This window comes from Sapajus apella, unplaced genomic scaffold, assembly GCF_009761245.1.
Source record: "Sapajus apella isolate SASKATOON/1434 unplaced genomic scaffold, GSC_monkey_1.0 scaffold92, whole genome shotgun sequence".
In the NCBI taxonomy this organism is placed as follows: domain Eukaryota; kingdom Metazoa; phylum Chordata; class Mammalia; order Primates; family Cebidae; genus Sapajus; species Sapajus apella.
In genome coordinates this window covers 6,227,629-6,255,427 of record NW_022437032.1, presented here as the reverse complement: position 1 = coordinate 6,255,427, position 27,799 = coordinate 6,227,629, and the positions used below count along the sequence as shown (strand labels likewise).

Genomic DNA, 27,799 nt, shown 5'->3' with positions numbered 1-27,799 from the left:
TTCCTCCAAGTCCAGTATTCTCAGGATTCCGTTCTAATCATCCATCTATCCACTCACACACCCACCCATCCATCCATCCATCCACTAACCCATCCATTCATTTACTCATTCATCTTTTCTCCCATTCAACCATCCATCCACCTTCCCGCCATCCATCCACCCACCCATCCATCTATCCACCCACGCACCCACACTTCCACCTCATTTACCCACCCATATCCATCCATCCACTCACCCACCCACCCATTCATCCATCCATCAATCCACTCACACATCCACTCATTTACTCATTCATCTGTTCTCCCATCCACCCATTCTTCCACTCACCCACCCACCATTCATCCATCCATCCATCCACCCACACATCCATCCATTCACCCTCTCACCCAACTACTCGTTCACTCACCCATTCATCTATTCTCCCACTACCCGCATTCATCCACCAGTCCATCCATCCATCCATCTATGCAACATTTATTGAAGGCTCGCTACATGCCTGCAAGGTTCAGGTGAGGGACAGAGCGGGACCATATAGGCCTCTCTCAGCCTCCAGCCTGACTCATTCCTGCTTCCATCCTCTTTCAATCTGAGAAAATCCCTTTCCTGGGAGAGCCAGGGATGGCAGGGAGCAAAAGGTGGTCGGGTGAGGGTGGTCTTCTCCACGTGGACAGAATGGAAACCTGTGGTTTTTCTTCCTGCATTGAACCAGCAGGCTGAACTGGAGCTGGACTCCTAGGACATTAAAAGGGGGTCAGAGGTGAAGATGTGTCTTCTAAGTGAGATCCTGTGGGTGGGGTGTGTGTGTGTGTGTGTGTGTGTGTGTGATTAGGTGGAAGGAGAGGGGTCTGTGCCTCTCTGTCTCTGTCAGGCACACAGAGAATGGCAGTGGTGAGCCTGCGGTGTATTGGGAAAACATTGTTGTTTGCCTAGAAGTGGCCACGAACCCCAGCTCCTCCCTGCCAGGAGACTCTGGGTTCTGCGCTTCCAGACACAACCGTCTTCCCTCCCTTCCTCCCTTCCACATTCCTCCCTTCTCCTCAAACCCTGGCCCAGGTGCCCCCAGGCTGGCTAGGTTCAGCCAGAGGATAGAGGACCGCATACCAATCCCAGCCTCCACCAAGGTGGAGAATTCCTGCAGGGTAGAGTCAGCAGTTGGTTCAAATCCCACTGTCATCCATGCGATCTGACCACACAGCACACAGCTGCTTTTTTACCTACCTATCACATGCCCTACATCTCCTGACAGGGGATGGACGCACTCTGCCCTTCGGAGCCTCTCCCCAGTCCTCAGGGATCACAGCTCACTATAGATCACAGCCCACTGTGGAGGAACCTCCAGCTACGGCCCAGGTGACCCACTGACTAGAATTCACAATTCACGTCATCCTGCCACCAATACCCCTGTGAGCTAGACACTGAAATCGACTCCATTTTACAGATTTGGAGACTGAGGCCCAGAGAGATTGAGTTCCCATCTGTGGTGGGTTGGCGGGTGAGCAGCAGACACTCTGGCAGGCAGCCTGGCTCCTAAGCCATGTGTCACTACTGTCTTAGTGGAAAATCAGCCACAAGGAGGGATTCCCCTCCCAATCTCCTGGCCCTTGCCAAGGGTCCATGCTGGACACCAGAGGAGGAAGGGAGTCCACGCTGGCTCTGGCCTCAGACTCTTGTTCCTCAGGAAACCGCTGCAGCGTTGCCTCCCTGTGGCCACCCCAGGTTGTACCTGCACATTCCCAGCTAGCCCCGGTGTCATTGCATATTTATCTGTTGATCACTCAGCTCCAGGGGCTGCAGTATCAGCCCAGGAAGGCAGGCTCTTGTCTGTCTTGTTAGCGGCTGTGGTCTGGCACTGGGCACATAGTCAGTATTCAATTAATTTTGGCCAAAGTCCTTTTGGATCAGTTGTCTATTGTCAGTGTGGCTCAGATGCAACCCCACAGATTACCATGTGACTCTAGCAGGTCACCCCCCCTCTCTGAGCCTCCCTCCCATCATCTGTAAAAGAGACTTATCACTGAGTCCTACACATATTAAACACTCAAAGGATTTCTATTGCATGAGTTAGTGAAATCCGAGCTGGAAGGGCCTTTAGAGGCCAGGGTTGCAAACTCAGACTCCAAGAGCCAGGCGGGAGTCAGAAACGGCCAAGGGAGCTGGGCGGGGACTGAGGCAGCTGCTACTCAGCTCCACCCACCAGCACCCAGGTCTTCTGATTTCTCAAGGAAAGCCAGAAGTCTAGAGATTTACAAGAAGTTTCCTGATTTGTAAGTATTGGCAACTAATTTAAAACATTAAAGCACATCTGTGGACAGGATGTGGCTGCAGGCTGTTTCTTTGCAACTCATGATTCATCTAACTGCTCGTGGCACAGATGAGATGGAAGCCCAGAGAGGCCACCAGCCCCAAGTCACAGAGCACAGAAGTAGAGAGGAAACAGTGATCTTTGTACTTCAGCTGCCGCCCTGTTGCCCAAGCTCAGGGCAATGGCTGGGCCCTGATCCCGAGGGAGGCGGTGCCGCCTTCTCTCCCAGGCCTGGCAGTTCCGGGGTGAGAGGAAGGTCACACTATCTCTGGGTGCACTGCAGCCTTCGCCTCCTGCCTGGACCAGGCGGTATCAGGCACTGGGATGGAGAGAACATGCCAAGCAATGGGCTAGACTAGGAGGTAAGAGCTGGTGGCAGGGAGGGGGTGGGCACACCCTTTCCTTGCTTCAGGGATGTGCAAACCCCTTCAGCAGCCCTGGGCAGAGCTGGGAACGGGCCGGTTCAAGCCCTGCTTCTGGAGAAACGTGCTCTGCCATTGAGGCTGGGAGCTCTGGCCCTGCGTGGTTCTTAGGACCTTGGAATGCATTTATCCAACAGCTTCTATATGCCAGGTCCTCATCTGACCCACACCCTCGAAACCTCTGTGCCCACCACTCCTCCCTCCCTCCCCCTTGCTCTGTCTGCCCAGGCACAATGGTGCCTGCTGTGCCCTGAACACAGCAACCCTGCTCTGACCTCAGGGCCTTTGCACACGCTGTTCCCTCTGCCTGGCTCACTTCACTCATTATGCAGAGGGCTCATTGAGGCCTCTATTTGAATGCCACCTTCTCGGTGAGGCCCTCCCTACCTATGCACTCTGTTAAAATTGCAAACATCCCCACACTCCCTAGCCTCCATCTGGCTTTCTTTCACCCTGCAGCACTTATAACCCTGGGGTACGTATGTTACACGTGTTTCTTCCTGTTGCTGCTGTAACAAATCACCATGAACTTGGAAGCTGGAAATAACACGAATGTGTGACCTTGCTGTTCTGGAGGGCTGAAGCCCATGGTGGGTCTCAGCAGGCTAAAATCAAGGTGGCCATGTTCCTTCTAGAGGCTCACAGGGAAAATCCATTTCTCCAGCTTCTTGAGGCCGCCTGCGTTCCTGGGCTCATGACTCCATCCTCCATCTTCAAAGTCAGCCATGGCAAGGCCCCAGGCCGTCTTTCCCAGGCTGCATCCCTCCTCCTGCAACACCCCTGCTTCCCTCATCACTGATAAGGCCCCTTGTGATGACATTGGGTCACAATGTCATCAGCTGGGTAATCCAGGGTCGTCCCCCCCAAGGTCCAGGTCAGCTGTTCAGCAGCCTTTATTCGCCTTGGCCATGTAACCTAGTACATTCACAGGCTCCAGGGATGAGGACATCTGGAGAAAGGGGCTTGACTCTGCCCACGACGTGGGCAAACACACCAGGCGTCATCTCTGGGATATCTGCCCGGTGCCTGGTGCACAGAAGGTGTTCAGTAGACCCTTGGTGACTACGTGGGTGCCGGAGTAGCACATGGCCACCGAGGGAAGGGGAGGCAGGAAAGGTGACTCAGCTACCCCAGGGGTCCTCCCTGTCTTACTGATGAGGAGACCTGGGCAGACCTGACATGCTCAAGGGTGAGGAGCTGTGACTTAGCCCCTGTCCTTCCTCAACGCCACAAAGAGGGGGGTGCCCAAAGAGAAGGCCTGAGGTCCGGCAGCTTTAAAGGGGCCAGTCCTGACCCAAAGCCCTCTCTCTGACCACCCCTCACAACTCCCACAAACTCCCCTCCCAAGGCTGGGCCAGCAGTGCCTGCGGGGGGCTGCCCAGGCGTGGCCCTGCCATGTGGGACCTGCCTGCATGGCTCAGCAGGACCCAGTTGAGTCACTGACAGCTGGGTGCTCTCCCTCCAGCACCACGTGTCTCCCTGGCTTCAAAGGAGACCAACTCAGGGCCCAAGTTTCCTCATGACTGAAAAATGTTCCACCCTAAAGGACATGAACAACAGCTTGCCGAGAAAGAAAGAGGACTGAAACAAGTGGCTTTTGAGCACAGGGAGAGACGCTTGGCCACGTACAGCTGCAGGCAGAGATCTGGGAAACAGACTGTCAGGTAAAGCAGGTGAGAAACAGGAGAAGTTTTCTGCAAATCAGAACACTCATCATAAAATAATTCTGTTTGTTTCACAAGGACACATATACATCCAGGGACATATGTCATGGGGCCCGGTATCGAGGCTCAAGGAGAAAATAAAATAAAATAAAACAATGGATCGTCCTGACATGTGGCAGTGATGCTATGGGGGCTTTTTGCTTCTGTTTTTATTTTTAGATGGAGTCTCGCTTTGTCACCCTATTGTCAGCGTGGCTCAGATGCAGCCCCTGCCACTGACCGTGTGACTCTGGCGGGTCACACCTCCTCTCTGAGCCTCCCTTCCATCACCTGTAAAATAGATTTATCTCTGAGTCCTACACATATTAAACACTCAAAAGATCTCACGATCTCAGCTCACTGCAGCCTCTGCCTCCCAGGTTCAAGCGATTCTCCTGCCTCAGCCTCCCAAGTAGCTGGGAGTACAGGTGCTTACCACCATGCCGGGCTAATTTTTGGTATTTTTAGTAGAGGCAGGGTTTTGCCACGTTGGCCAGGCTTGTCTCTTGACTTCAGGTGATCCGCCAGCTTATATGAGATGGAGAAGGGCAGGGCACATCACCGAGCAAAATGGAGGTCCCTTCACCCCAGAGTTGCGCACCCCGCCTCCCTCGCTCCCGCTACCTCTCGGCCTCACTGCATGGATGGACAATGGCAATAACCACCTCCCGGGCCTCCCTGACTCTGCCCTTGCCTCCCCGCTTTCCCCCCAACTGTCCCTTCTCTATCCAGCAGCCGGAGCAATCTTCCTAAAATTCTAATCTCATCTTCCCTCGGCCTGCTCTCAGGCGGGGCCAGGGACGAGGTGAGGCCAGCAGGTGCCCAGGCCGGATGTCAGGAGGCCCCACTCTCACACGAGCCCCTTCTCTGGCCTGAATCACAGCAAGGCCTCCTTATGTTGTGCACTCAGGGTCCTCCTCACACAGACGGGAACAGTCTCTGGAATCCCCCCAGAGCCACGTTTGGTTTCCTTCCAGGCAGACAGGGCCTCTCCAGGCAGATGGCTTCTTCCATCCAGATGAGGGTGGAGGCCTGGAGACCTAGCAGCTCTGGGCTGGTGGGATAATATCCAGGGGAGAGGTTTCTGTTTTCCTGCAGTGGTTCTCTGGCCTGTGCTGGCTGGATGGGGGTGTTGCTAAATCCTCCAGCTTCCTGAGGCCTGTGGAGAAGCAACCCTGAGGTGGACTCTGCACCCCCACCCAGAGGCCCCAGCAGGATGGAGCCCAGTTACCCAAGTGATAGCCTGCTCATCTACACACCCAGCAGTACCAGCCGCCCCCTCCCTTCTGCTCTCAGAGCTTCCCAGGATCAGCTCCCAGCTAAGCTCCCTGCCCTTGGACCCTCTAAGTGTCCGATTCTGCAAGAGATCCAAGCCAAGACCCAGGGAGATGGGTCAGTGGCTCAGGGCTGTGTGGCTTATGATATCTGCAGAATCCTCTCTGTGGCCTGGGTCTTCCTGTCTTCTGGGTGATCCCAGGTGATGAGCAAGTCAAGACGTCAGTGGGCAGCTATGTGCAGTGGCTCATGTCTATAATCCCAGCACTTTGGAAGGCCAAGGTCAGGAGTTCGAGACCAGCCTGGTCAACATGGTGAAACCCTGTCTCTACTAAAAATACAAAAATTAGCTGGGCGTGGTGGTGACAGGTGCCTGTAATTCCAGCTACTTGGGAGGCTAAGGCAGGAGAATCACTTGAACCCAGGAGGCGGGGCAGAGGTTGCAGTGAGCCAAGACTGCGCCATTGCACTCCAGCCTGGGCAACGAGAGCAAAACTCCATCTCAAAAAAAGCAACAACAGCAACAACAAAAGGCACATTGTGTACATATGCAGAATATGCATCTAAAGAAAAATTGTATGCTGAGCACAGTGGCTCACGCCTGGAATCCCAGCACTTTAGGAGGCCAAGGCAGGTGGATCATGAGGCCAAGAGATCGAGACTATCCTGGCCAACATGGTGAAATCCCATCTCTACCAAAAATACAAATATTAGCTGGGCGTGGTGGTGCACACCTGTAGTCCCAGCTACTTAGGAGGCTGAGGCAGAACCTGGGAGGCAGAGGTCTCCGTGAGCCAAGATCACACCACTGCACACAGCCTCCATCTCAAAAAAAATGTAATCAAAATTAAAAAGTAAAAGCACACACATGAAACTCTTGCTGCATGCCAAGGGTCCTGAATGAAGTAACTAGTCAACTGGTTATGGGGATGTTACCGGTGGGTGCTCTCATCATCCCATTTCTCCGCAAGGCCCAGACACATTCCCAAGGTTGCAAAGCTGGGAAGCAGCAAAGCTGGGATTTTTTTTTTTTTTTTTTGAGACTGAGTCTTGCTCTGCCGCCCGGGCTGGAGTGCAATGGCGAGATCTTGGTTCACTGCAACCTCCGCCGCCCAGATTCAAGCAAGTCTCCTGCCTCAGCCTCCTGACTAGCTTGGATTACAGGTGGCCACCACCACACCTGGCTAATTTTTTCTATTTTTAGTAGAGATGGGGTTTCACATGTTGGCCAGGCTGGTCTCAAACTCCTAACCTCATGATCCCTGCCTTGGCCTCCCAAAATGCTGAGATTACAGGTGTGAGCCACCATGCCCAGTTTGAAGCTGTGATTTGACCCCAAGTAATGGATTCTCCAGATGAAAAAAACAATGGCCCTGCTGATGGCCCTGAAAGCCGTTTCCAATCCTTCTCTAGCACAAAAACACAGTGCTGAACGACCCCTCAGGTGCGTGTGTTTGTAAGCATGCACTAGCAGGTTCGGGGGAATAGATTCTTAGAACTGAAATTGCTGTATCAAAAGACGGGTGTACCATTCTATTATTGTTAGGGCTGCCAAAAGGGAAAGAGACTGCCCATTTCCCCACATCCATGCCAGAAGTGCGTGTTCTTGTTTTCGCCACTCTGGTGAGAGGCGCCCTTCCTCATGGCCCTAGGAAGGTGGTGGAGTTATATCCCAGCCCTAGGAAGGCAGCCTCCTTCCTGCAAGGGGTCATCCAGGGAGCAGCCTGTGCCAGCCCACCTCTGGGCATCCTCTTGTCATGGAAATATTTCAGGGCCTGCTTTCATCCTGAACAGTAACTGCAGTGGAAAGAGAAGGCCTCTGTGATAGACTAAATTGTGTGCCCTCAAAATGCATATGTTGAAGTCCCAACCCCCAAGACCTCAAAATGTGACTGCATTTAGAGGTGAGGTCTTTAAAGAGGTGGTTGAGTAAAAATGAGGGTGTTAGGGTGGGCCCTAATCCAATCTGCCTTGTGTCCTTATAAGAAGAAGAGACCCGGCCAGGCACAGTGGCTCACACCTGTAATCCCAGAACTTTGGGAGGCCAAGGCTGGTGGATCACGAGGTCAGGAGATCAAGACCATCCTGGTTAACACAGTGAAATCCCAACAATTAGCCGGGTTGGTGGCACGCACCTGTAGTCCCAGCTACTTAGGAGGCTAAGGCAGGAGAATTGCAGGAGGTGGAGGTTGCAGTGAGCCAAGAATGCACCACTGCACTCCAGCCCGGGCAACAGAGTGAGATTCCGTCCAAAAAAAAGAAGAAGAAGAACAGATCCCAGGAGCGCTCACGCACAGAGGGATGGTCACGTGCAGAGGCAGCAAGAGGGCCGCCATCTGCAGACCAAGGAGAGAGGCCTTGATGGAAACCAACCCTGTCAGCTGGCATGGCGAGCTGGGACTTCCAGGCTCCAGCACTGAGAAAATAATTGTGCTGCCTAAGCCACAGTCTCTGGTCTTTGGCTATGGCTTTCCAGCAAACAAATATAGCCTCTTCCCTGTACACCTAAAGAGTTCCTGGGAAGAGGCCCATGTGCCTGGCTTGGGTCACGTCCCATCTGTTACCAATTCCCGTGGCCACCAGATGCTGAGCTCTAATTGGCCAAGTGCTCATCTCTGGAGCTAGGGATGGGCTCAGCCCACCAACCTGGGTTCACTTTGCCTTGTTTGGTTAAAGACTTTAATTTAAAGCAAGTGAGGGCTGGATGCAGTGGTTCACTTCTATAATTCCAACCCTTTGGGAGGCTGAGATGGGAGGATCACTTCAGCCCAAGAGTTCGAGACCAGCCTGGGCAACATAGCAAAACCTCATCTCTACAAAACGTATTTAAAAATTAGCCAGATGTGGTGGCACGCACCTGTGGTCCCAGCTACTTGGAAAGTGGAGGTGGGAAGATCACTTGAGCCTGAGAGATCAAAGCTGCGGTGAGCTGGGATTGTGCCACTCCACTGCTCTCTTTCAGACGGAGTGAGACCCTGTCTGAAAAAAAAAAAAGAAAGTGAAGTCAGGCCTGTGGCTACATGTTTCTTTTTGTTGTTGTTGTTTGTTTGTTTTTTGAGACAGTCTCACTCCGTCACCCAGGCTGGAGTGAAATGGTGTGATCTCGGCTTGCTGCAATCTCTGCCTCCCGGGTGCAAGCAATTCTCCTGCCTCAGCCTCCTGAGTAGCTGGGAGTACAGGCCCTGCCACCATGCCCAGTTAACTTTTTGTACTTTTAGTAGAGACAAGGTTTCACCATATTGGCCAGGCTGGTCTCGAACTCCTGACCTTGTGATCCGCATGCCTCACCTTCCCAAAGTGCTGGGATTACAGGTGTGAGCCACTGCGCCCAGCCCTGTGGCTCCATATTACAAGGGGATAATTTATATGTCTGAGCTCAAGTTCAGATGTAGAAGTTGGGTTCTCTTTTCTTTTCTTTTTTGGGGGACAGGGACAGAGTCTCACTCTGTCACTGAGGCAGTGGCGTGATCTCAGCTCACTGCAACCTCCGCCTCCCAGGTTCAAGCGATTCTCCTGCCTCAGCCTCTCAAGTAGCTGGGATTACAGGCACCTACCACCATGCCTGGCTAATTTTTATATTTTTAGGAGAGGCAGGGTTTCACCATGTTGGCCAGGCTGGTCTTGAACTCCTAACCTCAAGTGCTTTGCCTGCCTCAGCCTTCCAAAGTGCTGGGATTACAGACATCAGCCACTGCGCCTGGCCATCAAAATTATAAGCCTTTAAAAAGTTCCTTTGATCCTACCCATGGTGGGCAAACTCTACCTCTGGCATTGGGTCACACTACAATTTCCAACTCATGTCTGCTTTTAGCCCCTGGAGATTTCATTTAAATCTTGTGAGCTCGGCCATCTATCCCCAAGATGCAGCTCCTTCCAGGTACCTGTCAGGTGTCCCAGCAGGAGGGTGTCAAGGTTCTCTAACCTGGCCAGCGACTGAGCCTCTGGGCCCCGCGAAGATGTCTCTCTCACTCACCGTTAGTCCAGTCCCTGGCACAGCCTTGGGGCTGGGCAAATATTTGTTGAATGAATAAACAGGCTGTGGCTTATAAGCTGGTTCAGATCCTGCTCCCCACTCACTTCTCATGGAAGAACCACTTCAGTCCTCCAAGCCTCCCCTTCTTCTTCTGCATGGGGGATATTGTGTTACTGTTGTTTTTTAAACCTGAGGCTTTTTGAAAAATAGAACAGTTACAGGTACAAAAAAAAACCACACAGCATAAGCACATCCCTTAGCGATTTGTTATAAGGCAACTAAACATCCTTGTGACCCCCGCCAGGTCAAGAAATGTAATTTTGCCTGCTACCCCTAGAAGCCCCTGCAGAAGCCCTGTCCTCACAAAGCCCTGCCCTCCTCCCAAAAGTCACCACGACCCTAAGTTTCATGCATATCACTCGTGTTTCTTTCTCATTTTACCAACCCTGGGAGCCGCTACAGACACTGTATTTTATCTTGCCCTTTTTCCAAACTTGATGTCTTTTAAGCCTCTCTTAGTTTCCATTCCTCCTCCAGCCCTTTCTTTTCCTTACAGTTTATCTGCTGCAGTTCCTGGGCCGTCTAACCTTCAGAGATCCCTGGGTCTGGGTTAGGCTGATGACAGTGCCGTGTCATGGTTCAGCGTGTCCTGTCCTTGGGATTTTCTGCACAATGGCAGCTGGATCCTGAGACTACACCAGGGATATTTCCAAGCTTCTGCCCTCGGGGGTCACGGTGAGAATCGAAGGGGGATGGGTGGGTGTTTGGCATCGGCAAGCAGCCCCCAGATGCAGTCGCCAAGGCCATCGGGAGCTGCCCACGAGGCCTGAACACACACAGCCCGAGGGACATCGTCTCAACAGTTCCTCCTGGCTTCTCTCCCCAAGCCAGACCCACCCATCCCACTTCAGGAAAGTTCCAGGGCCGCCGCTGGCTTGTCCCAGCGGAGCTGGCAGCAGAATGGCCTGTAATCTTAGCTGTTCCTCTTCCCTAAAATTATTTTCCATCTGGAAATGGTTTCCCAACCCTGCCCAGGAAAGAGTTCGTGGTGCAGGGAACATGTTTCTGTTAAAAACAAAACAAACAAAAAATAAAACCAGCCACCAAACGCTGAATCTCTGCAGCCCAGGCTCTGGAGCCCTGTCTGAGCACCAGCTGTGTACCCTGCCTTGAGGGGCCTCTGCCAGCGAGGAGCAGAGGGTGAGAGGGCATGGCTCTGCCGCCAGGAGCCCCCCGCCCATCTGGTGCACAGACAAGGACCCTGACGCAGGGCGTGGGACAGCCCCAGTTCAGCTGAGAAGAAGGATCAGGCCTGGGGCTGAGAGGCCCCCCAGCTGCTGCCACACTTGAGGTCTGTGGGTTATTCTAGGTCCCACCGGGCATGGAGTCACAGAGCAGAAGTTCTTCCTACAGGGATTCTCTTGCAGCTGCTCTGAGCACTTCAAGAAAAAAAAATAATCCCTGCCGCTAACATCTCCCCATCACCTTGCTAACTCTCTCCTTTCTAACGAAATTCTCACAGGCCCCCGACTCCAGACTGCACCAGCAAGAGCATCTGGCAAGAATATCATGATATTTTTAGCATTTCTTGTGCTTATTTTCATAATTTTGTTTTTGAGACAGTCTCACTCTGCCGCCCAGGCTTGAGTGCAGTGGTGCTATCCCAGCTCAACCCGCAACCTCCGCCTCCTGGTGATTCTCCTGCCGCAGCCTCCCGAGTAGCTGGGACTACAGGTGTGTGCCACCATGCCTGGCTAATTTTTGTATTTTTAGTAGAGACAGGGTTTCACCATGTTGGCCAGGCAGTCTTGAACTCCTGACCTCAGGTGATCTGCCTGCCTCGACCTCCTAAAGTGCTGGGATTACAGGAATAAGCCACCTTGCCCAGCCTTTCTTCTCTTTTCCTTTTTTTTTTTTTTTTTTGAGACAAAGTCTCACTTTGTTGCCCAGGCTGGAGTGTGGTGGTGCGATCTCGGCTCACCACAACCTCTGCCTTCCGGGTTCAAGTGACTCTCCTGCCTCAGTCTCCTGAGTGCCCAGATAACTTTTGTATTTTTAGTAGAGACGGAGTTTCACTATGTTGGCCAGGCTGGTCTCAAACTTCTGACCTTGTGATTCACCTGCCTTGGCCTCCCAAAGTGCTGGGATTACAGGGGTGAGCCACCACACCTGGTGCCCAGCCTTATTTTCACAATTGTTTTCATGATAAATGATACAGGTTTTCCATGTTTGCTAATGATATAAAGTTTTTTCTGTGCAGAAACAGGTTTAGTTAAAGAAAAACGTGGGCAGAAAGTCCACTTAAAAGATATTTTAAGGAAGACAAAACACAGATGGCACAAAATCCAAAGCTGCCCGGAGTTTGGGAGACTCAGGAGCCACGGTGAAGAGGGCAGACTCCAGATCAGAGGGCCTGGGCTTCCATTCTGGCTGTGACTCTGTGGGCTCTGTGATTTTAGGCAAGTCACTTGCCTTCTCTGAGCTCTGTGCTTTATCTGTAAAAGAAAAGAAAATGATAACACCTCATTTCTATTGTGATTTCTGAGAATTCAATAAAACAATACTGAGAAAACACTCAGCCCAGTGCCAGGCACATGAGTTGCATTTAAGGCTTTCAGAACAAGATGTGTGCTACTTTTATTCCTGTTAGGAAGCTGAGGCCCAGAGATATCACCTAGCCCATCCAAGGTTGCACAGCTTGTAGGTGGTGGAGGTGGAACCAGATCCACAAAGTTCTAATGTGAGGCTGGGATTTGTGCTCTTTAACCACTATGCTGCTATTGGCAGATCCATCCATCCACCCACCCATCCATCCATCCATCCATCCATCCATCCATCCACCCATCTATCCATCCATCCATCCATCCATCCATCCATCCACCCACCCATCTATCCATCCATCCATCCATCCATCCATCCATCCATCCATCCATCCACACATCTATCCATCCATCCATCCATCCATCCACACATCTATCCATCCATCCACACATCTATCCATCCATCCATCCACCCACCCACCCACCCATTCATCCATCCGTCTGTCCGTTTGTCCATCCATTCACCCATCTGTCCATTCGTCCATCTGTCTATCCATCCATTCGTCTGTCCGTCCATCCATCCATCCATCCATCCATCCATCCATTCATCCGTCCATCCATCTACCCACCCATCCATTCATTCATTCATCCATCCATCCATTCATTCATCCATCCATCCATCCACCCACCTATCCACCCACGTATACATTCATTCAGTCAGTCAGAATTCATGGACTTGTTCTGAGTTCATGGTGTTTTCTCAAAAAGCAGCAAAGTGCAGAGGTGCCCAGAGCAGGTTTAAATCCCAACCTACCATGTACAGGCCATCTGGGCAAGTTGTCCCACCTCTCTGAGCTTGCCCATCTGGAAGAGGGGAACACTGATAGCCCTTTGAAGTTCCTGCAGGAGGTAGAAGACTATTTTCCAGGACTTCACAGTGTCCTGCATGCCCTGCTCTGACCCCATGCTCTGCCTCTGCCTCTGTCAAGTCTCAGTGAATCAAGCCCCACCATATGTCTGCCTCATCCTGCCTCCCTCCTCCCTTTCACTCCACTTTAGTCAGACTCAGCTACTGGGGTTCCCTGAACAGCCCCAGGGCCTTTGGACACTTTTTTTCTCAAGCCTGAAATGTCCTCCTGCTTCCACCTGGTAGCCATGATTCCTCCCCAAAACATCAGGTGGGTTTCTCCCTCTGCCGGGAGGCTGGACCAAGTTCTCCCCTTCTGGGCTCCCCCAGTACCCCGCTTCTCTGACATGGAGAGGCCCCCGATGTAATAACTTAGACAAATTCTTATGCTTCGCCACAGTCCACCTTCTTGGTCACAAATGTCTGCTTCCCTTCTTTCATGCAGGTACATGCACCCCTCTGCAGACTAGACCACACACATATTTAACACAGTCGTGGCATGAGATCCGAAGGCGTGAGATCTGCCTTCCTGCCCCCAGCATGCAATGGTGAAACAGCATTGCCTCTGGCTGGTGACCTCCCCTGGACTGTTACCACCTCTGCAGAAAGGGGGCAGTAACAGGACCTGCCGCATATCTGTTGTCATGAAGACCACATGCGCTAATACACGTGGGAAGCCCTTAGCACAGCGCCTGGGAGAGCGTAAACGCTCGATGCAAGGCAGAAGAAAGGCGTGTCCTGGTAAGACAGGGCCCTTCCGACCAGGGCTGGTACTAACGTGAGAGAAGCGAGGTGCCTACAGTGCAAAATGTAAGGCAGCGTTCACTCTCAGAGCAGCGCACCTGCCGCTGCTGGCGCTCAGTAAATGAATATATCTAAGCTGCTTGCTGCTGTATCTGCAGAGCCACAGAGCGGTCCCGCTCGCCCCCTGCTGGTCGCTCTGCAGAATGACATCCCTCCCTCTGCTCTCAGGGCTCCCTGAGCCTCGGTTTCACCTGCAATTATGGCGGGGTAGGAGAATCTGCCTTTCAGTTTGCAGGGCAAACAGAAGGCATTCCTCCAACATCAGTGTCCTCCCCTCAACGCCAGCACTTAATGAGCACCTACTATGTGCAAAGGACTGAAGATGACTGAGACATGTCCCCTACCCTTCAGGGGTTTGAGGGCGGAGAGCGGAGGAGGAGAAAGGCTGGGAACAGTGACTAAAGTAAGACACTTGTCCCCATGCAGCACCTACTGCTTACCACAGAGCAGTCAGAATCACTGCCCTGGCGCCTGTTCATCTGCATGTGTTTACTAAGCACCTGCTGTGTGCCTAAGCCCAGGCTTAGCAGAGGGTTTACATGGATTAAGGTATTTAATGCTGTCAGAACACAAGATGGGTGCTCTTTTTATTTCTGTTAGCAAGCTGAGGCCCAGAGAGGTCATCTAGCCCATCCAAGGTTGCACAGCTTATAGGTGGTGGAGGTGGAACCAGAACCCACAAAGTTCTAGTGTGAGGCTGGGATTTGTGCTGTTTAATTGCTCTGCTGCTACTGACAGATCCATCCATCTACCTATCCATCCACCTAATCATCCATCCATCCATCCATCCGTCTGTCCATCCGTCCGTCCATCCGTCCGTCCATCCGTCTGTCCATCCATCCATTCATCCATCCGTCTGTCCATCCAACCATCCATCCGTCCATCCGTCCGTCCGTCCATCCGTCCTTCCGTCCATCCATCTACCCACCCACCCACCCATCCATCCAACAAATATTAGTTGAACACCTACTGAGTGCCAGACACAGTGCTGAGTTCTGGAGAGATGCCAGTGACCAGAAAGACAGCCCCTCCCTGCCCCCAGCAGCTGTTCACACGGAGGAGATGGGCAATAAGCAAGACAAATAAGTAAAATGGCACTTGAGGATTCTTGCTGTACATAAAAATAGAGTACAGGCTGTGCACCGTGGCTTACACCTGTAATCCCAGCACTTTGGAAGGCTAAGGTAGGAGAATCACCTGATCCCAGGAGTTTGAGACCAGCCTAAGCAACATAGCAAGACTCTGTCTCCACTAAAAACACAAAAAAATTAGCCAGGCATGGTGGCTCATGCCTGTAGTCCCACCTACTTAGGAGACTGAAATGGTAGGATTGCTTGAGCCTAGGAGTTCGGGACTGCAGTGAGCCATGATTGTGTCACTGAACTCCAGCCTGGGTGACAGAGCAAGACCCTGTCTCAAAAAGGCTGGGCACAGTGGCTCACACCTGTAATCCCAGCACTTTGGGTGGCTGAGGCAAGCGAATCACTTGAGGTCAGGAATTTGAGACCAGCCTGGCCAACATGGTGGAACCCCATCTCTACTAAAAATACAAAAACTAGCTGGGTATGGTGGTATGCACCTGTAATCTCAGCCACTCCAGAGGTTGAGGCATGAGAATCGCTTGAGCCCGGGAGGTGGAGGTTTCAATGAGCAGAGATCGCACCACTGCACTCAAGCCTGGGTGACAGAGTGAGACCCTGTCTTAAAAAAAAAAAAAAAAAAAAAAAAAAAAAGGCACAGAATAATGAGAGGGTGGGGCTGGCTGGATTGTGTTTCAATTTTAAACCATGGGGTGAGGCCTTGAGGGCCATTTAGGGACCTTGGCTCTCACTGTGAGTGAGATGGGAGCCATGGAGGGTTCTGACCAGAGGAGGAGCGTGGCCTGACTTAGGCTCTTACAAGAGCACTCCACGAGAAGGCCAGACTTAGGACCCAGGATGCCGGCTGGGCTTGGTGGGGCTGTGGAGTGGGGAAGACAGAGTCTGGATGTATCCTGAAGGTGGAACCGACAGGCTTAGCTGGGGGATGGGACATGGGGGTGGCAGACAGCCTCTGGGGAGGGTGGAGCTGGCTGGCCTTAAGGCCACGCAGGCTGTGGGCAGGGCAGGTTTCTGGATAAGGACTAGGTTGCAGATGCATTCACCCTGAGTTGCCCGGCAGTGCGGACGTGGAGTTTGGGTTTACCCTGGTGTTGAGTGGCACGCGCTCACGGTGCGGTTATCACGTTGCTGGTGTCATCACCACGCGGGTGCTGCAGGAACGACCTTTCCCAAAGCCAGGCTCCTCACGACTGCTGCGATGCCCCGTGCAGCCACCAGGGGGCGCCCCAGCCGCACCTGGGACTCGCAGGGACCGGGTCATCCTCAGGACGAGCTGCCCTGCTCGGGGCAGGACCCTTGGCCTCCGCTCACGGCTCACTGGAAGTTTGTTGCCTCCCTCCTTCCCCGCCCGCTCCATGTGACAGCTGAACTGTCTCCAGACATCGCCAGGCGCCCCCTGGAGGGGAAAGTCGCCCCCACGGCAGTCAGAGCCATGGCCTGCTGAACCACATTCGTTTACTGAGAGCCTACAGTGTGCCAGCGCCTACTGTGTGCCAGCGCCTACTGTGTGCCCGCGCCTACTGTGTGCCAGCGCCTAGTGTGCCAGCGCCTACTGTGTGCCTGCGCCTACTGTGTGCCAGCGCCTACCGTGTGCCAGCGCCTACAGTGTGAGTGCCTACCGTGTGCCAGCGCCTACAGTGTGCCAGCGCCTACTGTGTGCCAGCGCCTACTGTGTGCCTGCGCCTGGGCTCCACAGGGGTTCACAGGGGTGGCTTGTCACCTGTCCCGAGCGTCGTGCACCAGCAGGAGTCATGCGCCCAGACAAAGCTGGCCCCCAGATGACCACGAGGCAGCCACTCCGGACAGTAGAACACCAGAACCAAGTGCATCCACCCCACAGGCGAGGGGACCGCTGGTGCCTCCAGGTTTGCCATTTATTAGCTGTGTGTCCTTGGGCAAGTCGCAAGAGCTCTCTGAGCCTCAGTTTCCCCATATGGAGAATGAGATAGGAGTCCATTTTGGAGCCAGGCACCAAGATGGGGTCTGAGACCGAGCCAGGGCAAGACCACTGCTCCTTCCAGAGGATCACAGGCTGGGCGAACAGCACCTGCCGCATGAACATTGCCTGTGCCAAGCACACCTGAACCCTGACGTTTCCCAGCTTACGTTTTCTCCATATCATGGCTGATACACTAATTATTTCACTCATTTCTCTGGTTGATCATCAGGCTCCCAGCTCGAGAATGTGAGCTTCGCGAGGCCAGAGACTTCGGTCTAAATTGTTTGCTGCTGAATCTGCAGAGCCAGGAGTGTACCTGGAACACAGTGGCGGCTCCATCTGGTTGGACAAACAAATTTTGGGCTTCCGGTTTTGCCCCCATATAGTTCAACCTACATCAGATGATGCTGTGCCTTGGAACTCTCCTCGCTCAGAGTCAAAGCCGAAGTTCTCCACAGGCCCTACTGATCTGTCCCTACCCCGTCCCTAGCAGACCTCTTCTCTTCCCACTCTTGCCCTCACTCACCCTATGCAGACACACCAGCCCCTCATGGCTCCTCATACTCCTGCCTCAGGACCTTCACACATGCTGATCCTATGGTTGGAACCATAGATATCAGTAAGATTTCTTTCCCCCAGATGTCAGTAAGATTTCTGCTTTTCATCCAGGTTTCTGTTCAAATGTCACCACCTCCAGAAAGACCGTCCTAGACATGCTCCACTCAATGACCTGAAAGGATCTTGGTGAAATGTTAATTTATTACATTTTGGGTTTTTGTTTTGTTTTGTTTTGTTTTGGAGACAAGGTCCCGCACTGTTACCCAGGCTGCAATGCAATGGCACAATCTTGGCTCACCATAGCCTCAATCTCCTGGGTTCAAGTGATCCTTCCACCTCCAAGTAGCTGTGACCACGGGTGTGCACCACCACACCCAGCTAAATTTTTTTTTTATTTTTAGTAGAGACAGGGTCTCATTATTTTGCCCAGGCTAGTCTCAAACTCCTGGGTTCAAGTGATCGTCCCGCCTCAGCCTCCCCAAGTGCTGGGATTATGCCACTGCGCCCAGCCTAATGTTAGCTTCTTTATTGTCTGTCTCCCCTACCCAGCCCACAAACCCTGCCCTCTTGGAATGCACCTTCTAGTGAGCCAGATGGGCACCTCTTTGAAGTGGTGCCATTTGAGTTGTGCCTTGAAGGACAGATGCTGCTGATCATGGTGGAAATTGAAGAAAGGTCTTTCCTGGCAGAGGGAACAGGCAGCGCAAAGGCCTAGGGGCTGCTCAAGTCCTTGCCTTAGAGCCCTTAGAGTGTCCTGCCCAGTGGGTGATGAATCCCCAGGCTACACACAGATGCCAGAAGAGTGCCCCAAGTCATCAGGAAGCCATGTGGTGTGGACAGGAGCCGGGCAGGCTGGACACACAAAGGCCCATTGACAGCCACATGGGAAGGGCCCAGGGCAGCCCAAGCCGGAAGCCCAAGGCAGCTACCTCTTGTCAACTCCCAAGGATCTTTGGGTGGAGACAATAGAAAGGCCAGAACTTCTCAGGAGACTCAGGTTTCCCTGGGGTGGGGAGGAAATGCAGGCGGCTTGGTCACTGGGACATGCAGGCAGCAGTCTGAGGCTTTTGCAGTCCCCAGCCCTGATTCTAAGTCTAGCCCTGCCTCCTGCTAGCCCAGTGACCTTGGCCATGTCATGCTCCCTCTCAGCCTAAGTTCCCTCATCTCTAACACAGGGTGAAAGCTGGGCATGGTGGCTCACGCCTGTAATCCCAGCACTTTGGGAGGCCAAAGTGAGTAGATCGCTTGAGTCCAGGAGTTTGAGACCAGCTGGCCAACATGGTGAAACCCCGTCTCTGCAAAAGATACAAAAATTAGCCGGGCATGGTGGTGCACGCCTGTAGTCCCAGCTACTCGGGAGGCTGAGGTGGGACAATCACTTGAGCCCAGGAGATCGAGGCTGCAGTGAGCCAAGATCCCGCCACTGCACTCAAGCCTGGGCAACAGAACGACACTCAGTCTAAATAAATGAATGAATAAGTGAATGAATGAATAAACAAATTAATTAATTAAATGGGGTGAAACATAGAAGCAACCTTCCAGCGATGGAGTGAGACTGTCTGGGTAGAGTGGTGGGAAGCAGGCCTGACCTAGCAGGTGTTTAACAGCAGGTAGTCACTCCAGTGGTCAGCTATGGTGGCTGGCTGGAGTGGTCATCTGTGGTGGTCTGTAGTGGTGGTCGGCCATAGTAGTCAGCTTTCATGGTCGGCTATCATGACAGTAAGCATGGAGATGCGCAGGTGAGCATGGCTGGGGTTTCGGTCAGACAGACCTGGGTTCCACAGATCTCCTGCTTTCCAGTGTGGGGTGGGTGCGATCTCCTTTGTCCAAGCCTCAGTTTCCCCATCCATCAGATGGGGATAATGAGAGCCCCACACAGGGCAGACTGCAAAGCACCCAGCACAGAGGCCCCAGCACAGAGATTATAGAATGTTCCAAGGCTTTGGAGCGCAGCCTGGGAAGAGCAGGCCAAAGAAAGCGCAGGCCTCCCAGCTGAAGCAGCTCTGCAGAGCCAGCAGGGGAGGGGTGGCTGCAAAGCAGCAGGAGCTGGGCCTCCCTCCATGGGCAGGTGGGAAGCATGAGGCACGTTCCCAGGCTGATAATAGGAAGCATTTCTGGAAAGGCCCAGCTGAATAGTGAAGATAGCAGAGCAGAAATGTGAAGAATGCAGACCTGGGGTCAGCCTGCTGGGCTCAAGTCCCCTGTACTAGCTATGTGTCCTTGGGCAAGTTACTTAACCTCCCTGTGCCTTGATTTCCTCATCTGTGAAACAGGGACAAGATCGTCCCTACTAGGCTACGGAGTTGATGACGTCCTGATGAGAGACCATTTCCACAACGAATGGCCCGTAGGCTGAGGGCCTGAAACAATGATGCAGGCCAGGCATGGTGGTGCGTGCCTGGAGTGCCAGCTACTCGGGAGGCTGAGGTAGGAGGATCGCTTGAGCCTGTGACGTTGAGGCTACAGTGAGCCGAGATTGTACCACTGCACTCCAGCCTTGGTGACAGAGCAAGTCCCTGTCTCAAATAAATAAATAAATGATGTTGGACTGAGAGAGCATCAACACCCACCCAAGCTCGGCGGGGAAGGTGGATGTGGGCAGGGCCAGGAAGAGCCAGGGGGAATCCGGGCAACTGCATGTTTGTGTGAGTGCAGCCAGGTGTCAGGGTGTGGGGAGCAGGAGCAGAAACCCTGAGAATATAAAACAATTCGGTAGCAGTGGCAATGGCCTCCGGAACCCTGAGAGCTACTAACACAGCCAGTGGGACCCGCGTAAGAAGAGCTAGCATTCTGAGATCGGAAGTGTGGACTTTGGCCTGGGGCAACAGGGAGCTATTGAAGGTTCGGAAGCCAAGGGTCAGGACCCTCCTACCCGGAGAGTTGATATAACCAGGATACTCCACAATTTCATCCCCAGCACCTACCTTGGGGTCTGCCACACAGTAGATGCTCAGGGAAATAATTTTAAATGAAGAAATGCATTAATGAGTGAATGAGAAACTGGCTGGTAAAAGCTGCTCTTATTTTGCCCTTCTTCACCCACACAGCACAGGGCACCTCCAGGGACTTGGACACAGAGGGACCAGCAAAGCTGAATGTCCGGAGTAGGAATGAGCTCAGGGAGACAGAGACACAGTGAGGAGGCCAGAGCGGCTGGAATAGAGAAAACAAAGGGAGAGTTGGGCGGCGCGGCCCCGTGGAGACGAGGCGGACTCCGCAAGGCCTTGCGGGTAGGGAAGAGGGCTTTCTTCCAAGTGCAGGGGGAGCCTCCGGAGGATTTAGTGTTTTGCTTTTTTTCTTTTCCCCAGACAGGGTCTTGCTCTGTCACCCAGGCTGGAGTGCAGTGGTGCAATCTCAGCTCACTGAAGCCTCCACCTAATAGGCTCAAGGGATCCTCCTACCTCAGCCTCATGAGTAGCTGGGACTCCAGGCATGCGCCACCACACCTGACTAATTTTTTTATTTTTTGTGGAGATGGAGACTCGCTATGTTGCCAGGGCTGGTCTCAAACTCCTGCACTCAAGCGATCCTCCGGCCTCAGCCTCCTAAAGTGCTGGGATTACAGGCATAAGCCAACACATCCAGCCAGTTGCATTTTAAATCCTATCAAAGAGTGTAGGCATTATTAACATCCCCATTTCACAGATGAGGAAACTGATGAGCAGAGATTGAATGATTTACCTAAGGTCACACAGCTGCGTAGAGACCATGCCAGGATTCAGATCCCACTGGGCTGTGGGATCTGCAGGGCTGGAGAGGACTGAACAATGCCAGCTGGAGGCAGCACAGGTCCCCATCTGCTAAGCCCTGCCCTGCAACCTAGGTGACACTGGGTGTTGGCAGGCATGAAGGACCTACACCGTGGGACTGTGGGGAACATGACCAGGCCCTGCTGAGTCACCAGGCCTGGCAGGAGCTAACCTCCAATGGCTGGGAGCCGCCCCAGGGTCCGTCCTTGGTGTCCTGCCCAGCAGCTACCAAGCACAGCCACTGACGCCTGGGCTAGATGTCCCGAAGAAGCCAGAGTGACAAACAACCCCCAGATCTGCCCTCCTCCCTTTGCTGTGTGGCCTTGGGCAAGTCCCCTGCCCTCCCTGGCCTGCAGTGCCCCTGCTATTGGCCCAGGCCCCAGGCCGCCGTGCTCCTCCCTTTGTGCTGGGTAGAATCCTGGCCAATTCCTGATACTGAGTTTAGAACAGAGGGCAGAAAGGCAGGACAGATAAATGCAGGCAGTGGGGAAGCTGTGGGCCTCACAGGATTAGACTCCTGTGGGTGTGGCAGAGGCCAAGCCTACCCCATCAGAACCCCAGGGGCCCAGGCTCCACCCAGATAACAGGACACAAGAAGAGAGAGCTTCCTAAGCAGAACTCAGCTTCTATAAGCAAGATAGATAGGGCAAGCCAGCTAGCATTTATTTTATTTATTTATTTATTTTGAGACAGAGTTTCGCTCTTGTTACCCAGGCTGGAGTGCAGTGGCGCGATCTCGGCTCACTGCAACCTCCGCCTCCTGGGTTCAGGCAATTCTCCTGCCTCAGCCTCCTGAGTAGCTGGGATTACAGGCACGCGCCACCATGCCCAGCTGATTTGTATTTTCCGTAGAGACGGGGTTTCACCATGTTGACCAGGATGGTCTCGATCTCTTGACCTTGTGATCCACCCGCCTCGGCCTACCAAAGTGCTGGGATTACAGGCTTGAGTCACCGTGCCCGGCTGCTAGCATTTATTGAGCACTTAATATGTGCAGCTATTATCTAACTTAATCTTCTTAATAACAGATGATGATGATGATGCATGGTGATTCCCATTTTGCAGTTGAGGAAACTAAGACCTAAAGAGGTAAAGTCCTGGCCGGGCACAGTGGCTCACACCTGTCATCCCAGCACTTTGGGAGGCCAAGACAGGCGGATCACGAGGTCAGGCGTTTGAGACCAGTCTGGCCAATATAGTAAAACCCTGTCTCTACTAAAAATACAAAAATTAGCCTGTAGTCCTGGCTACTTGCGAGGCTGATGCAGGAGAATAGCTTGAACCCAGGAGGTGGAGGTTGCAGTGAGCTGAGACCACCACTGCACTCCAGCCTGGGCGATAGAAGGAAACTCCATCTCAAAAAAAAAAAAAAAAAGGTAAAGGCCTTGTTCAAGGTTCCCAAGCCAGGAAGTGGCAAAGCCTGGGTGAAATCCAAGTCCTTGTCATTCCAGAGTTCCTTTGCCTGGACCTCAGATTCTAAAGCTTTAGTGCCCCCCAGCCCCTCAGTAAAGTACAGCATTCAGGACTGAGCCTCAAGGGACCAGCCAGGCCTGATCGTGAACTTTGGAGCAAGGGAGGATTGTCAGTGCAGCAAAGTGAGTCTGGTGGGGCCTGATGGCCTCCTGGGGACAGCCTGGGACAATCACAAATGGAAGCTGCCTCTGTGCTGGAGCCTGCCCTGTCCTGGGGACCTCTCCCACCCAGGACGAGCCCACCTCAACATACAAGTCACCTGGGGCCCACATGGCCCATTTTAGGGATGCAAAACCCGAGGCCCAGAATGTCCCTGTAATGTGCCCAAGGTCTCATAGTGAGCACACGGTTGGCGATACTGGAACCCAGTTGCCTCTCTCGTGCAGCCTCAGTTTCTCCTCCTCCCAGGATCTCCAGTGTTAAAAAACATACAATGAGGCTGGGCGCTGTGGCTCACACCTGTAATCCCTGCACTTAGGGAGGCCACGGTGGGAAGATCACCTGAGGTCAGAAGTTCAAGACCAGCCTAGCCAACACAATGAAACCCCGTCTCTACTAAAAATACAAAAATTAGCCAGGCGTGGCGGCAGGTGCCTGTAGTCCCAGCTACTCAGGAGGCTGAGGCAGGAGAATCACTTGAACCCAGGAGGCAGAGGTTGCAGTGAGCCAAGATCGTGCCATTGCACTCTAGCCTCGGCGACAGAGTGAGACTCCGTCTCAAAAACAAACAAGCCAAAAAAAAAAAAACCTACAATGTGCTCCCTTGACCCTCATGATCTTCCAACAAGCGCCCAGTGCTCCACCCCGCCTATGGCTGAACTTCCGGTGGAAGCAGTGCATACTCCCCAACCCACTTCCACACCGCCACCCTCTCCTTGGTGCCCCTGAGCAGGCCTCCAGCCTCTGTGCCACCGAATGGCTCTTGGCATTGCCATCCTTGCTGCCAAGTCCCGCCATGGGATCCCATACTCATAGCCACTTCTCAGCAGCGTCCGACACTGCTGACCACCCTCTCCTTCCCGAAACATCCTCCTCGAAACAGCCTCTGTTCCTGACACTAGATGCTCCATGGGCCCCGCCCCTCCTCCTCCTTCCTGGCAGTTCCACTCCGTGGCATTAAACAAACGTGTGTTCTGATACGTCTCAGACTCCCAACAGCATCCTTGATCTCCCTCCAGGGCTCTGGACTTGAAAGTCTAATTACCTACTCGAAATATCCTAAAAACACAGCTTGGTTTCCCCAAAGACTTATTGCATTCCTCCCTCCTCATCTCCACACTCCAGTCTTTGGTCCTCAGTGACATCACCTTGTAGTCCAAGCATCAAAGTGAGGTTATCACTCTCAAGGCCTCCTTTGCCTCCCACCAGCTCCAAAATTTGTCCGGAGTTGTCCATTTCTCTGTAATTCCATGGCCACCACCGTGGTCCAGGCTGCTACCGTCCTCGCCCTTGACCTCCTTGCTGGTTTTTGCGGCTACATTTGCTTCACATGCAGCCAGGGGTAACTTTCAGAAACGTAAATCAAAACATGTCACTTGCCTGCTGAAAACCTTCCAGTGGCCTCTGGCTGTGTTTCCAAAAACTCCGAAGTCCTCACATTGGCCTACAGGGCCCCATCTTCCTCTCCAGCCTTCCCTCCTCCCTTCCTCTTCAGCCACACTGGCTTCCTTTCACATTCTCCAGCAAGCCAAGTTCTTTCCTGCCTAAGGGCCTGTGCACTTGCTGTGTCGTCTGTCTGTAACTCTCTTCCCTCTGCTCTTACTATAACTGCCTCTTTCTCTTCTTTTAAAGCCCTGCTCAACCATCACCTCCCCAGAGATCACTTCCCTGACCATCTAATTAAAGGACCTCACCCTCCACCCAGGTCACTCTCAACCCCATCGCCCTGTTTATTCCCTTCATAACTCAGCACTGTCTGGAGTTCACTTACTTGTTGACTTGTTTACTGTCTATCCACTCCTATTCCCCAGAATGTTGGCTTCATGAAGGCAGGAATTTAATATATTTCTTGTTCAGTGCTTTAGATGGAAACCAGGTACACACAGCACAGTGCTTGGCACATAGCAGATACTCAATTAATATTGGATGGATGGATGGGATGGAAGGATGGATGATGAATGGATGGATAAGGATGGATGGATGAGATGGATGAATGAATGGCTGAGATGAATAGGATGGATAGATACAGTGAAACCTCACCAGGGGGCCAGGCGCGGTGGCTCACGCCTGTAATCCCAGCACTTTGGGAGGCTGAGGCGAGTGGATCACGAGGTCAAGAGATCGAGACTATCCTGGCCAACATGGTGAAACCCCATCTCTATGAAAAAAAAAAAAAAAAGAAAAAAAAAAAGGAAAAAGAAAAAAAGAAACCTCACCATGGATGGATGCAATAAATGGTTGGTTGGGATGAATGGATGGATGAAGTGGATGGATGAATGGATGGATGGTAAGATGGCTAGATGGATGATGGGTGAGTGGATGGGATGGATGGATAGATGGACAGTTGAGAGATGAAGATGGATGGATGAATAGGATGGATAGGATGAATGGATGGATGGATGAATGGATGGATGGATGGGTGGGGATGGATGGATGTGATGAATGGATGGATGGATGAGATGGACGGGGATGGATGGATGTGATGAATGGATGGATGGATGAGATGGACAGATGAATGGATAGATGGATGGATGAATGAGATGAATGGATGGTTGGACCAAAAGATAGATGGGTGGATGGTTGGATGTGGTGAATGGATGGATGGGAGGAATGGATGGATGGATGGATAGATGGATGAATCAGTGGGATGAATGGATGGATGGATGAATGAGATGGATGGGATGGATGGATGAATGGGATGGATGGGATGGATAGTTGAATGGATGAGATAAATGGATGGATGAGTGGATAAGATGGATGGATAAACGGGATGGATGGATGGATGGATGGATGGATGAGTGGGTGGATGGATGAATGAATGGATATGCAACCAGATAAACAAACCTAAAGTACACCTTTAATCAGGCCACTCTCCTATTCAAGAACCTAACTTGGCTGCACACTGCCTAGGGAATAGCAAACTCTGCTTTGGGGCATTCAAAGCATTCTGAACTGGTCCCAAAGAAGATAAGTCATTCATAGTGAAACATTAGGAAGATCATCTGTCTCCCCAAGCTGGGCATGAGCCATTTGAGGGCAGGGTCATCTTCATCTCTCTGTCTAGACATTGAGCCCCTGGTCAGCAACATCAGAGATGTCTGATGAATAAATAACATGACTGAGTGAGCGAATGAGTGAATGAAAGCAGCCCCACTCTGACCCAAGAAGCCAGCAAGTGAGAAGCAGAAAGCTGCAGACCCAGAGGGCTGAACGGTTCAAATTTAGAATAGGAGAACAGTTTCACTGTTTCAGGTCACTGTTCCTGGCCAAGGTTTCGGAAGTATGTAAAGCTGGAGCTCTGCGGCGACAGGGAAATTGAAGCTTACCAGAAACTAGACTGGCAGTGTCTCTCGGGAGGGACTGATTTGAATGCCAATGACCTAATCCTCCAATTATAAGAGCGCACTGTCAAACTAAAAAGGACACTCCCACGCAATTGCAACCAAAGCCACGAAGACTCGCAGCAGTAAGAGTGGCAATTTCCTGCCCTGCTGACACATTTCTGGGTTTTGCAGACCTTGGGCCCTTCCATTGTGACTCTCTTGGTTTGCAGGTGGAAGAGAAATAGAGCTGTGAAGAGGAGAGCTGGGGTCACCTCAGTTCTGCCAGAGGTTCTGTGACCTGCTGGAGGCTCTGGAACCTTCCCTGAATCATCATCTGTGGAGCAAGGACTTGCCACTGAGTGGCACATTCTATTTGTACTGCTCTTCTGATCCGTTAGTGTCTTTGGTTGGGTTCCCTGGGAAAGAGACTCAGAAAGAGAGCTGGGAACCCAGGCGATTTACCAGGGAGCACTCTCCCGCATAGCACCTGTGAAGTGGGTAGGGTGGGCGGGGAGGGGTGCAGGGGATGTTGGGGCTGGAATGGAGACACACCAGAGGCCTCAGCAGAGCTCAGAGGCTGAGACAGCCCTTCTGAGTTGCCCACATCAGGGCCATGAGACGGGGGGCTGACCCTGTGAAGGAGGCAGTATTAGGCGAGGTGGTTCTTCTTGGCTGAAGGTGAATCCTGTAGCCTCTGTCCTGAAGGGGAATCGAGGTGGTGGACTACAGTCTCCACTGTGGTCCACTACTCTTCACTTCCACCACCTGGAGCCAACCCATCACCTCTCAGCTGGATGCCTCACTGGAGCTCAGCATCCATGCTTGGCCCTTCACCAACAGAGTCCAATCTCCACCAGGAACCTAAAGCCAGAGGGGCTCTCCCAGCACAGAAATCAGATCACTTCACTCCACTGCTTGAAACCCTTTGAATGCCCTCCCAGATCAAAACACACTCAGAATAAAATCCTGAGTGATCCCTGCCTCTGCCAATGATCTTTCGCTTCGCTGTGCTTCAGTTCTCTCTCTTTTTTTTTTGAGGTCTTGCTCTGTCGCCCAGGCCAGAGTGCAGTGGCATGATCTTGGCTCACTGCAATCTTTGAATACTGGGTTCAAACGATTCTTCTGCCTCAGCCTCCTGAGTAGCTGGGTCTACATGCCACCATGTCCGGCTAATTTTTTTTGTATTTTTTGAAGAGATGGGGTTTCACCATATTGGCCAGGTTGTTCTTGAACTCCTGACCCCTCATGATCCACCCATCTCGGCCTCCAAAAGTGCTGAGATTACAGATGTGAGCCACTGCACCTGGGCTTTTTTTTTTTTTTTTAAGGCAGAGTCTTGTTCTGTCACCCAGGCTGGAGCGCAGTGGCATGATCTCAGCTCACTGCAACTTCAGCCTCCCATGTTCAAGCAATTTGTTGCCTCAGCCTCCCGAGTAGCTGGGATTATGGGCACCCGCCACCATGCCCGGCTGATTTTTGTATTTTTAGTAGAGACAGGGTTGCACCATCTTGGCCAGGCTGGTCTTGAACTCCTGACCTCGTGATCCACCCACCTTGGCCTTCCAAAGTGCT

General features: G+C 52.5%; 1 long non-coding RNA gene across 2 annotated transcripts; it reads left to right on the top strand.

The window, feature by feature from the left end:
• The first annotated feature begins 2,366 nt into the window (after positions 1 to 2,366).
• LOC116535196 lies at positions 2,367 to 17,786 on the top strand. 2 transcript variants are annotated; one of them, XR_004262084.1, is made up of 4 exons: positions 2,367 to 2,664; positions 4,271 to 4,397; positions 13,568 to 13,900; positions 17,195 to 17,786. It is a non-coding gene; the product is annotated as an uncharacterized LOC116535196 (long non-coding RNA). The 2 variants fall into 2 exon arrangements; XR_004262083.1 differs by lacking the exon at positions 2,367 to 2,664 and having other exon boundaries at positions 3,912 to 4,397.
• Positions 17,787 to 27,799: the final 10,013 nt, after the last annotated feature.